The sequence below is a fragment of the Eulemur rufifrons genome, chromosome 17 (genome assembly GCF_041146395.1).
Source record: "Eulemur rufifrons isolate Redbay chromosome 17, OSU_ERuf_1, whole genome shotgun sequence".
NCBI lineage: Eukaryota > Metazoa > Chordata > Mammalia > Primates > Lemuridae > Eulemur > Eulemur rufifrons.
The window spans coordinates 47,711,780-47,725,397 of NC_090999.1; the positions used below are offsets into that span (position 1 = coordinate 47,711,780).

General features: G+C 42.5%; 1 protein-coding gene across 1 annotated transcript in view; it reads left to right on the top strand.

Moving 5' to 3' along the window:
* The first annotated feature begins 1,143 nt into the window (after nucleotides 1-1,143).
* The window catches only part of ARHGEF28 (Rho guanine nucleotide exchange factor 28), a 267,842-nt gene continuing 255,367 nt past the window's right edge, over nucleotides 1,144-13,618 (top strand). Inside the window, exon 1 of the mRNA XM_069492767.1 lies at nucleotides 1,144-1,270. The gene's annotated coding sequence lies outside the window, so the exon portion shown is untranslated. The remainder of the gene's footprint in view (nucleotides 1,271-13,618) is intronic.

The following is a 13,618-nucleotide window of genomic DNA, read 5'->3' on the forward strand; positions in this document are numbered from 1 at the left end:
TGGAACAGGGCCAAGGGCTCCAGACACAGGATGGTCTTTTCTTGCTAACCTCAGTCCTTCTTCCTCAGGATCCATATCAGGACGGTTGGCTGGGGAGGGTGGAGGCTGGAAGGGAGGCAGAAATGGCCAAGACACTGGAGAAGTGAAGGTGGCAGCCAGGGTGGGGTGCTCCTTTCTGGCTTGGTACCTTGGTGGCCAGCTTACTCGGGCCACACCCCTGTTGGTTCTGCGGGCAGCCGGTCTTCACAGGAAAAGCAAAGCAGAGACTCAAGGTAATTACAGAGAAGTCAGATCGTCAATTTTACCTCTAAAGCTGCAATAAAGGTCTTAAGTCTGTTAGATGAAGGCCTGGCTGATGGAGAAGCTTCTGCACTTGGGGGTTGTGATCAGTTCTAAGTGGAAAAGTGCACTGGAGGATAGGGGAGTTCCCTTCACATGAGTGTTCATTGCAAAAGTGGTTATGGTTTTCGTAAGAGTTTTGGAATTATTATGACTTTTAGCTACTTACATACATAAATGCAAAGCTCTGGACCAGAGGAACACGAGCCTCATCAAATAAAAGGGCGTCTGCTGTTTTTAAAATAATACTGCCCATTGTGATCGACCTGGGCCGTATTATGTCACGGGTGTGGTGGCTTTTGGCTGAGGACAGTCTGAGCCTCCCTCGCGCCTGGCACAACAAATGTCCCGAGCGGGCAGGCCAGCTCCTTCTTCGGGAGGCGTCAAGGAGTAGGGGTCTCCGGGGCTCGCGGGCGCCGCCACCAGGGCGCAACCTGGCCCTCCTCTGATCCGGCAGGTCCGCGCCAGCCTCCGCGCATCTGCTGGGTGCCGGGGGAGGGAAGCCCAGGCGACCGGCCGCCGCCCCGCGGCGGGCGGGGGCTGGCGGAGACAGCGCAGCCCGGGCAGCTTCAGGTTTCCTCCTGGAGCCGGTGTCGGGCGCGGCCGGCGGGCGGGCTTCGCCATGTGATGCGGCCGCTGCGAGTGGGGCCGGGAGGTGGGCAGGCGGGGCATCCAGTGGCAGCGGGGAGGCGCGAGGGGAACGGGGCGGCACCAGCGGCGGGCGCAGCCAGCCGGGTCCGGGAGCGCGGCCGCGACTCCGCCCCCTCCGCCCTTGTTTCAGCAGTGCCGCCGCCAGGCGTTGGCATCTCCCGGGAGAGCCTTCCGGGCTCCGGGCGGCGGCTGGCCGGGGCGCGATCTGGGGCGCCCTTGGGCAGGGCGCGGGGGGCAGCGCCTCGCCTGGGCTCTGGAGGCTGCGGGGCCACAGCTCCAGGTAAATGCTCTTTGGGACTCCGTCCTCCGCGTTTCCCCGCAGCCTTGGGCGGAAAAGTTTGTCCACCTGAGTTCACATCCTCGGGGCCACTTTCTCCAGGGTCCCCGGGGACGCGGGGGTCAGCAGACATGGAAAGGGGGAGCTGCTGCGCGCTCGGCGGCGTGAGGGATGGGCGCCGCCTCCTGGTCCCTCGGGAATGGCAACAAGCGGAGAGGGCTGGAGTGCCCGGCGGGCGGCGGCAGCTGCGGAGCGCGGGGTCGCTTGGGCGGCGCGGCCAGGAGCGCACCGAGAAGGCTGCGGTGGCCCTTCTTGGCCTCGCCGGCTGCGCACCGGGGACGGGGGATGGGCGGGTGAAGCCCGGCCAGTGTCCTTTGGGAACCAGGTAAATAAATGGCACTCCTCCAGAGAAGGGAGAGCCTCGAGAGCTGGGGTCCCCCCTTCCCATCTGCTTCTGCCCAGGGGTTGAGCGTGCTTGGCAGGGCCAGGACCCCGGAGTGCAGACCAAGCTCAAGCTCAGGATTCACGTACTAACATTTATTTCGTGTGGAAACATTTGCTGGGTTTTGAAAGGCATTTGCAGTTATCTTTGTTGGGAAAGGCGGTTGGCTAGGACGCCTTAGTTTATTCTATGGATTTGTTTCCCCCTTGAATACCTGCGGTGTGTGTGGTGGCACCATAACCTTCCCGTGCTTAGGGTTTCCTAAGGGTCATAATGACAGGCTGCGAGAAGACATCCTCGTCTGTCGATGGCTGTATGGAAACCGGGTGCTCAGGCCGCCCTGGAAACCCAGCTCTGGTTTCCCAGACACCAGTTAGGTTTCCAAGAGAGAATCCATCTCTAGGAGCCCACAGCGTCCCCTTATTGGTTACAGCTGGGTGGGTCAAGGGATGGCGGCAACATCTGTGTTTGGACAGCTTCTCCCTCCCTGACCCTTGCGTGAGTCTCCACAAATCTCCCCACACCTGGGCTTACGGAGGTTTACCATGGGACCCGCACGGGCAAGAAATGCGGGCAACAAAAAGTTAGACGTTTATAAAGAACTGATCACTTGGGGTTCCATGGGGCCCCTGGTTTTCTGAAGCGTTGTCATCTTGTGTTCCTAGGCCCTGAAGCTGTCAGGCTAAGTGAAATCCTGTTTTCGCAGTAAAAACAAATCAAAGACCTGCCCTTGTTAGGTTTTGAGGCATCCGCTTTGCACATGACAATCCAAGCAGAGTGATAACTTCATCTGGAAAGGATTTCTATGTCTGTCCTGGGTTTTTATATACATGTTCTTAAATCACATTAGGTATTTGCCAAATCTTGATTAAAGCCAAACTAACCCTTTTGGAATATTTGGAGAAAAGGATGAATACTGTAAAAGCCTCTGAAAATTTTAATACCACATAGTATTTCTATGTAATTGTGCTGATTAACTTTGATCAAATAGGAATTCGGATACCATTAGACTTTATATTTAATGGTTAGGGAAACTGAGGCACAGAGCTAGCCATTGAGTGTGTGACTCAGACGAGTGTCCTGGCTAATGAGAGAATGGAGAACAGAGAATCAGTGTGTGTGCTGCTTTTGATTGTTTTCTTACTTATCAAAACCACATAATCTGGCCAACCAAAAACAGGTTATGTAACAGGTGTGTCATTAGACTTTCCTCTGAAGTACCTGTCTATGCTTTAAGCAGTTTAGAAACACTTAAAGGTAAAGAAGAGAACAGTAGTTTGTAACTAAGGTTCTATGAAATTTCATCAGGGGCCCTACTTGGGTTTCGCGTTTTAGAAAAGGAATCATTTGAGTACTATAGAAGAGTTTGGTATATTTCCTTGTGTTCTTATAAAAAACCACTCTTGTGGCTAAACCTTAAATTGGGCAGGAATTTCAGGTGAGCTCTGATATATGACCTCTTAGTATGCTGCGTGTGAAAAGGAAACGTGTTTTAAACAGGTATTAAAACAAATAGAGAAATATATTAGTACTATTACTTTTATATTAAACATTCTATACAAAATTGGTCACTACTATATTGGTACTTAAGTTCTAACTTCAAGTCTTGCTAGAGTTTATGACCAAATGCTGACTCCCAAGAAAGAAAGATTCATGATATCAATGTTGGAAAACACTATTACTAGGGCATGGCTAGGATGGTACTGAACAAAGCCTAAATTACTCTCAAACTCCCAGGCTGACTATAATTTTATTATGCTTTACTGATCAGATATGACAGATCTGGTTTACGTAGGTTCTATCTAATTGCATTTGTATTTATGTTGCTTTTAGTGGAGCAGAGTAGCTGTAAGATTTTTCCTACTGTGACCTTAAATAAGATTTGTTATGAAGAGTGGGTCAAGCTGGGCAACTCCTGCTGAGGGTGCTAAATTAAAAACAGTGTTACATTTGAAATGCACCAAATTCAGGGACTTTTGCCATGCTAGAGTTGTACTGTAAATATTATGCCTCTCTGTCGAGCTTGAGTCCAGGTCTTACTTAAGCAAAACTGGACTTAGAGACATTTTTCTTGCTTAAGAAGTGTAAATGGGGTCCTGTATCACAGAGCATTTTGCCCTGACTTGATGGTACTCTGTCATTTTGTCCAGTTTCTATGACGCCTAATTCTTTTTTTTAAAGCTTAAAGCAGCATCACTCTGCTGTTTTGCCATTTTGGCAGCCTCTATCATGCACTTCTCTTTCTGTGAATATATTCTTCATTTACATTCAATCAACAAATATTTCTCAAGGGCCTACTATGTGTCCAGTGCTGTTCTTTGCTTTATTTCTCTGGGCTGTGGATTTCATGTCTAAGGTGACACTTCTGGTTTTAGAGTTTTTAGGATCTGTTGCATTTTCAGAGCAGATTTTTGCCCACTCCACACTAAGACATTTGGCTGGCAAAATAAGTCATGTAACTTTTTTTTTATTGATAGTGCATCTACTTAATTGACTTCAATTTTTCCCTTGAAATTTGATCTCAGGCATAATTGTAATTTGCTTATTTGTACCATTATTGCTCCTGGACTTCTTCTCCTGGATAACAAAGATAATGAGATTTGACATCATTTTTAATGAGGGAAAACAAAAAAGTATATAATTAAATAGTGGGTATTTGTTCCAGGGATGTTGGTTTTGAACACTTTTATCAAAAATGTATTTTAAATATTCTTGTTTGATCTTTCCTCAATTATTAATATTTCAAGGATGATTTCTATAGAAGGTTAACATAGAATTTAACATTCTGCTCTTTAAGAGCAGAAGAAGATGTATCTGAGTGGGGGTAGCACAGACAGATCAGCAATGGTATCTTTGCTTTCCACAGCAGTGTGTCCAGAAGAGGCTCTTCCAAAATCAGCATGCAAATAACACTCTGCCTATTTCAAGTGGCAAGCTTTGTTTGACTTCTGTGCGTGTAATCATTTTGCTTTTTAAAAAATATGTGCTTAAAGTGTTAATATCCTTCTAATATACACATAGACATTCCCTTAATAAGTAGATGATCAAGAGATGTATTGCATATATTAATGAAATTTATGGGTTCTTAAATTCATTATCAAACACTGGTGACCATGCCTTTTGTGCTTAAGGCTCACTCTCTTTCTTCCATCATTTTATAATTTAAAGAAATTATATTTCATAAACTCTAACAAAGTAGTGGACTTTGGAGCCAGACTGTCTGGGTTAGACAGCCCTGACTTTGTCCTGACTATGTGACCTCACTACCTCAAGTTTTCTCTTTGTTTTGAGACAAGAGTCTCACTCTGTCTCCCCGCGTAGAGTGCAGTGGCATCATCGTAGCTTACTGCAACCTCAAACTCCTAGGCTCAAGCGATCCTCCTGCCTCAGCCTCCTGAGTAGCTGGGAATACAGGTGCGCACCATCATGCCTGGCTAATTTTTTCTATTTTCAGTAGAGGTGGGAGTGTTGCTCTTTCTCAGACTGGTCTCAAACCCCTGAGCTCAAGGGATCCTTCTGCCTCAGCCTCCCAGAGTGCTCGGATTACAGGTGTGAGCACCGCACCCAGCAGGTTTGCTCTTTGTAAAATGGGGATAATTATAGTAACCTGCTTTGTCAGATTGAAGATTCAATGACTTAATTTATAGAGAGCCTTTCTAGTGGTGCCTGACAACCAGTAAGTGCCAGAAACTGTTGGTGGTTATCTTTATAGCAAACGGAAAATGCGCATTTAAAGAATGGTAGCCGGGAGCAGGTGTTCCAGCTTTCAGAAGACAGACGTCAGCCTGACTGGAGGGGAAATACCCTAGGCTGTGAGTAGGAGGCAGGGATAGAGTCGCCGTGATTTCCCAGCTGTGTGACGCTGGGTGAATAAGGACCCTTTCTGACACCACCTTTCTCATCTAGTAAGATGGAAAGAGTTAGATTTGGTGGTCTCTAAGAATCTTCCAGGTCTAACATTCTATATGGTCATGGGACTTGAAAGTGTGCAGGGAGTTTGCCCACGTGCCTTTCTTGTCTTGGCCAACACTGCCAGGAATGTTCTGTCCACAAGGTCAGTCAGTGCCTGCCGCAGACATTTGAATAGACGATGAGCTATCGCTCTTACTACCTTATCTCTCCTTGATTACCAGACATCATCAGGTTGAAATGACTTGGAGTTAGCTCTCTGGACTTAGTGCAGAGAGATTTCAGACATGAAAGTTCAGATCCCACCCACTGTGGGTCATATGGCTACCCTGGTCCTTTTCTTCTGAAGGGTCCCCATGTGGAAGAGGAGTGGTGTAGCTCTGGACAGAGGAAAGATAAGGGGGTTGATTATTTCTTAATTTCATGGTAAAAATAATTTCCTGGTTTGCAGTATTAGTTTCAGAAGGCAGGGGGTGTTCAGTGATTAATGAGACTATTGATTATTTACTTAGATCTTCTAACCCAGGATTTCAAGCCTGGTTGTTCATTGGAACCACCTGGGTTCAGAATCTCGCAGGTGGACCTGACATCATTTTCTAAAGAGGTAATTCCAAGATACAGCTGGATTTGATAGTGACTTTCCTAACCTTTGGTGTTTCTTGCATTCTATATCCACAGGGTCCAGGGAAAGGGTAATGCCTGCCATTTCTCATGTGTTGCTTTTATGCTATGGGTGTGTCACCTGTCCCTTGCTGTCTCCCCTTGTCAACACTTCATTTCCGTTAGCCAGGACTAGTAACTGCCGATGGAACATACTGCGTTTCTAACTTTTTTTTTTTTTTTTTTTTTTAAGACAGAGTCTCGCTCTGTTGCCTGGGCTAGAGTGAGTGCCGTGGCGTCAGCCTAGCTCACAGCAACCTCAAACTTCTGGGCTTAAGCAATCCTACTGCCTCAGCCTCCTGAGTAGCTGGGACTACAGGCATGTGCCACCATGCCCGGCTAATTTTTTTCTATATATATTTTTAGTTGTCCGTATAATTTCTTTCTATTTTTAGTAGAGACGGGGTCTCGCTCTTGCTCAGGCTGGTCTCGAACTCCTGACCTCGAGCGATCCACCCGCCTCGGCCTCCCAGAGTGCTAGGATTACAGGCGTGAGCCACCACGCCCGGCCTGCGTTTCTAACTTCTTTGACTTTGTTCGTGGTAGGTCCCTTTTCCTCCTTAGCTAAAATCTATCACAGTCCTCAAAGCCCAGGTCAAACCACTTTCTCTCTGAAACCTTTGACTAACTTAGTAGCAACTGAGCTTCTTTCCCTTCTGAACTCCTATTACCTTATTTCTGGTACCTCTCATTTACCACCTGCCATCGGCCCTTGGTTCATTGTGTGTTCCTGTGTGTAAATCTCAATTTTCCAACCTGACTGTAAGCCCACCTATGGAAGGGACCCTGTTTTAGGCTACTTTGTAGGATGCTCAAAGCAGAATATGCATATATTGGCTGGTTAATTAGTTATTTTGCTTACTGTCATCTCAAGTCCTTCTGCAGTATCACTGCAAAGACTAGTGGTGGTGTGTTCCTGTGTATCAGGTGTGGATTGCATTGGAAAATACTGGGATGCAGGGACAGGAAGGTAAAGATCGCTAAGGAAGCAGATGGCTGATCCTACCCAGATGTAAATGGGAGACTCCGTGGACCTCCCTGAAGAAATTGTATCATTCTGTGTGGGGAAATGAATGAAATTCTTGATTAGAATTTGAGTCTTTGGATTGAAAGAAACCTGAAAATTTTTCTCTAGTCTCTAGCAGATGCACACTCCCCTGTGTAACATACCTCCAAATGGTTGACCGGTCTGTCCTTGAATACTTTCAGTGCCGAGGAACTCATAACCGTAAAGATACTCCAGTCTAGGTTTGAAAAGCTTAGGCTTTTAAAAACAAATCTCCCTTATCCTACCTTTGTCATAGTTCTGCTACTTGGAGGACATTCTGAACAATTTTTGTTACATAACAGCTCCTTAGATTTTTGGAAATTAATTATATATCCTACCTTCAAGCCTTTTTTTATTGAAGTTGGAAAAGAAAAATCTGTTTCTTCAGCCCTTGTTAACTGACATGATTTTGAAGGCTTTCAGCACTCCGAATACTGAGCGTGTTCCAGTTTGCTGTGTTCTCCTTAAAGTGTAGTTCTTCCAGATGCCACCTGACAGTGTAGAGCCCTGTCGGAGAGTGCCGAGACCTCCCTTGTTCTAGGGAAGCAGTGACGCCTCATGGTTCAGATTAGCAGCTTCAAATTAGAGAGGCTTGGGGAGACTTACAGCCCTGCCACTCTGGCTTGTCTTGGATAAGTCACCTAAATGTTTGGCCTCAGTTTTTGTCTATTTCTCTCATAACATTGTTATAAGGACTCAATAAGATAGTCTACATAAAGTGCTTAGCACAGAACCTAAGATAGAATAATTCTTCCATAAACAATAGCTTTAAAACTATGGCACCACTAAACAGCACTATTGATGTTCCATATTCACAGTCAGCTCAAAATTATAGTTTCTTTCTACACATACTGCTGCTGAGCCACATCTCCTCAGGCATGGACTTGTGCAATGGTGTTGTAATCCCATGAATAGAAGTCAATATTTATCTCTGTCAGTTTTCTGTATTTAACCATTTGTTCTAGCCTTTCAAAGTCTTTTAGAGTGTTTATAAATTTATCATATTCACTACCCCTTTAAGCTTCAAGTTACCCACAGGTTTGATATGCATTTCTTTAATGTGTAAGGAAATAATAAAAATATTATCTAGGCTGAAATATAGGGCAGAGCAGTTTGATGTGTCTATACAAACTTCAATTGAGATTAATGTTTATCAATTTCAGGTAGAGTTGTTCAATCAATTACCACTTATTTGTACCAGCATCTGATCCTTTTTTTCCCCTTTTATTTATTGATTTTTTTTTTTTTTTTTTTTTAAGAGACAAGGTCTTGCTTTGTTTCCCAGGCTGGAGTGCAGTGGTGCGATCATAGCTCACTGTAATCTCAAACTCCTGGGCTCAAGCAATCCTCCTGTTTCAGCCTCCCAAGTAGCTAGGACTACAGGCATGCACCACCATGCCCAGTTAATTTTTAAAATTTTTTTGTAGAGACAGGGTCTTGCTATGTTGCCAGCCTGGTCTTAAACTCCTGGTCTAAAGTGATCCTCCCAACTCAGCCTCCCAAAGTGCTGGAATTACAGGTATGAGCCACTGTGCCCTACCCAGCATCTGATTCTTAATTCTCCATCTTGTCATAAGGATGTACACTACATCTATTAATATTATATCTCTTTATCTACCAGTCTAGTAATTTGTCACCACATAATGAAGTGGGGTTATTCTCAAGTGACTTATTCTTGGGGGAACTAGCACTGGCTCCAAGAAACCACTGCTTCCTCTTCAAGGTATTCATATACCAGCCCGTTAATAATCTGCTCTAGCATCTCACCGAAGATCAACATGAGACAGCTTCTGTCTATAATTTGTAGAATCTACCTTTTTGAAAATTGTAATGACATGTGCCTGTCTCCTGTGTTGAATCCCTCTCATTCTCCACAGTTCCTGATGGATTATGGTTAGGATTATTTCCTATCCTGGCATGTCCAGCAGCCTGGAACTTATTCAGAGCAGCTTGGTGCTGTCTTGCACTCGACCTTCCCACTGAGAGATGTTCTTTCTCTTCTCTGTAATTGGAAAATCATTCCCTTTTAAGAGGAAAAAATTCAAGTAGACATAGAGGGGTTCTCCTCACTTCTTTATCAGTCTTCTACACTCTCAGCCCCAAGCAGAGCTGTCTATCCTTTCCTTGATGTTTTGGCTTAAGAAATAAATTGAAATAAAAATCTTATTATCCTTAGCTTTTTATAAAACCTAAGATTATTTGTGTTAGTCTGTTCGATGAAACTCTTAAGAGAAGGACTCCCTCATATTTGTTCTTGAAAAGGCCAGGGAGGAGAGTACAAAAAAAGGCCATTTTTATCATTTGTGTGAGTGGAAAACAGCTCACACCTAGGAATCCGGAGGCCTGGCTTTAGTCTTGAGCTCATTGACAGTAATGATCTCTCTGTATCTCCATAGAATCAATATGCTTTCCAGATGGGAGGTCTTTGGTCATTTCAATGAACTGTGGTGATTTCTTTTGTGATATTCATTGACTGTTAATAAAGTTTGGTGGAGGTGGAATTTGGATAGGGTAGCATGGTGGGGGACTAAGTCCAGGCTTATCAGGTATGTAAGAATAAAATGTCTCCCTATTATCAGAAAGCCACCTTTATGTATAAGAAGCAGCTCACCTAACTTAAGTTTTGTGTTTCACGGAGTTGCCAACTTTGCAACTTGTCAAAAGTTCTTAGGGGTGGATTTCTGGAAGTTGCTTTTATGCCAACTATCATAGCCCATAGAAAGTTGGCAGCTTTCCTGCTGGTCACTCCCTATACTTGGAGATAAAGAACAATGTACAAAACCTATTACAGATGCTTTAATAAGGTTTTACCTGATGGATTCTTAGGGGGAGTAAAATAGAAGTATTTCTCTTAAGTTGTATATTTCTTGTCATACTAAGTTACTATATAAAATATGTATACATTGTTTCTTCTCCCATTTGATCCTCACCAGAAATATTGATAGCTTGTTCACTGACAATAAAACGGTGTCAAGGAATCCTTGATGTTTAGTTAGAAAGGTTCCAATTTGGACAGAAATTTGTTTATTCTGAGATATAGGTCTCATATCCTTTGATTTTTCACTTTCTTATAAAAATGTTTTAAAATCTTATGTAGAAAGGTGCTTAAGATTTCACCTATAGATGTCTTAGTTGTTTTACAATAAAAATGAACCCTCTAGATTTTCTTAATATCTCCAGAAAGACTTTGCTTACTTTTCTTACAAGAATAGGGCTGAGCTAGGGAAAACTCAACTTTACCATGAACAGTTTAAGGAGAATCTCATCTTGACAAGAACACTAAGTGTAATTTGGATATTGGTTTACCAGAAGAGTTTTTTTTTTTTTTTTTTTTGTATTAAAAAAGATTAAGAATTTTTTTTTCCTTTCACATTCATGGTAGGAAGCTTTATCTTTAGTTGTTATTGCACCTTTGTGGACAAACAGCAGAAATTAGTAGAAGTAGAGGAGATGTCTGGATTTCAATGAATTTAAAAGCAGGTTTTTTTTTTTTTTGCATGAGTTACACTTGATTGCTGGTAATTTGTACCATTCATTGTAGTAGAATAGTAGAGTGCATGCAAGAGAAAGGTTTTAAAAAGATTCTCAGCCTGAGTGTAGCAAAGGTTGGACCAGAAAGTGGAATTTGGGTTGAAATCTTAGCATTGCCACTGATAGATTGGGTGGGTCATGTCACCTCTCTGGGCCCTGGTGATCTCATCTGAAGCTCAAGGTGTCAGGGCCAGCCCACCTCCATGGTGTGTTCCATCTCTCAAGTTCTGTGTTTCTGTGCAGGTAAGGATGGTGTCCCAAGCCTTCCTTGGATTACTAGCATAACACCTGGCTCCCTGAGCACTTTCAGGCACTTGACTGACAACATCTAGATTGTTTAGGAGGTTAGGTTTGAAGATGGTACTGGAGTGTTGCATCTTTACAGGGAGAAATGTTTGCAAATACTTTGAGATTACCCTGTCGTGGCAGCTCATGTTATTGTTGTCAGAATACTTCATGAGCAGTGAGGTGGAATCAGTCAGTAATAATCTAGTAATTATTTTTAATTGAATTCTGGGGTGACTGAAATGTGTATTAATTTCATTTTAGCAGAACTTAATGTACCTCACTCCATTTAGGCTGGGTGGAGAACATGCCCTGAAGTGTATGGCATTTTTCATAAATGTCAATTTTCAGCTAAAATAAGAACATTTATAATGGTTCATTCCCTTCCTCTCTCCCTCCTTCTCTCTCTTCCTCTCTCTTTCCCTATCTCTTCCACTCTTTGAAGAAACTTAGTGATTTTCCTTCTGTTTGATCTCACAACTTTTTTTTTTTTCAAAAAGGTAGAGCAGATCTCTAAAACTTTTAGCATTTCATGTAGTTTCTGACTAGTAATATTAAAGAAAACACACTTGTGCTTATCAGAAGGTGACATTTTAAGGCAAGACATCCCTCCATCTCTCACAGAGCCTCAAGATAAAGATATTCTATCATATTGGTGATTTTATTTTTATTTTATTTTTATTTTATTTTTTTTTTTTACCATGAATGCAGAAGGTCCAGGGCCTTTGTGTGCCTCCCATATTGGTGATTTGGACGTTGGGCGTTGTTCTATTTGGGATTTTACTTGCTGTGTGTAGGGGCTCTGAACCCGGTTACCATCCAGGGGTTCTTTCCAGTGCTTTTCTGCTCTAGGGAGTTTTAGGAGTTCTATTTGATTTCTGAGCCTCCATTGACTTGAGTTTGGCTAGTAATTACCATGAGGCAGACATATCCTGGATGCTTGAAGGTTCAGAGATAAGAAGCTTAGAAGTAGGTCTTGAAGACCTCTCAGTGCTGCCGAATCAGCCACCATGAAATCCAGTGAGTATATTGTGATGTGGAGATGGTGTGGGCCAGGCACTCTCAGCAGCCTGAGCGAACGCATTTTTCTAGAAACTATGCCTAGTATAACAGGGATCATAGTATTGTTTAGTTTTTTTTTTTCCTGTTATGGTGTTCTAAATGTAATCTATATTGTCAATATGTATCTGTTTCAGTGATGCTATAAAAACAGAAGTGAATTTGAGAAATTTTGAAATATTTTAATGAAAATCTGTATACTTGATCTTAGTTCATAACTGTAATTGGAGTGAATATCTTTCTGATGTTAGAATTTAACCACAGACTCTTGTACTTGCTTTAAAACTTTTATTTTTTGGACATACATACTTACTTGTTGCTAATAAATAAAAGCCCTTGCAAAGTTGGGCTTGTAAATAAATTAAACATTTATAGTAACTATTTGGAGTGGCAGAGGGAAGCTTGAATATTATCAAACAGAAAAGATTATTCTAATTTGTTTTATTTTGGCAACATGCTCATAAAGACTTCACATCTTAAATTCGTATGGAAAAACTTAGTTTCATGTATATATTTTGTAATCATGGACACTTGAGAATTGAAACAATTTTACAACATTCTGGAAATGTTTGGTAAAGGTCTTAGTGTTCTTCTTGGCATGTCAACAGCAAACTGATTTCTAATGTTTCCATTGTTGGGGGCCAGCTCTCCAGTGTAGGGCTAAGCACCCTACAACTTTGAACTACATTGAAGGCCATAGCTTAAGCCAAAACTAAACTACCGAAGCTAAATTATAGCACATTATCTTGCCTTAGTGACATTGAAGAGTATTGTGAAAACAGTAAGTACATGCCGGTTTTTATTTATTTTGGGGCACAGGGTAATTTGAATGGCTTAGAACTTAAAAAAATAAAATCCTTCTGTGTCACAGTTGAATATCACTAAACTTATGGAGTATTTAAAGTTGCACAATATTTAGAAGATACTAATTGAATGAATCACCACTTCATGTGTTGTTTTGACAGGAAGTGTATCACGTCTCAATAATTTCCTTAAAATTTTTTCCTGCCAGGTGCCTGTTTTCTTCTTATTGTTAACTTATTCCTATAGAATTCCAAATATGTGGTTGGTTTCCCCACTGATACACTTTCACGGTTCTTTTTTCCCTTCTTTAGAGTATCTAGTGCACATTTCTTTGTTTATTTGTATGTGAATCTAAGGCTTAAAATAGGGAAGCGAGAATGAGCAGCTATTTTGGAGACTGATGATGTCCAGCCAGGATGCCTTTGTCTGGCAAGTGGATTTTCATGGCTTCAGCATGTAGGATTTTATGAAGTAGATTTTAAAATGTGCCTGCTGACAGACCACATCTAAACCCAAACCTACACAAAGTATCGTTCATTCAATCATCTATGGCGAATTAGGGAGGATTTAAATTCTCTGTTATTTATATACATATAATTAAACAAATTTTTTC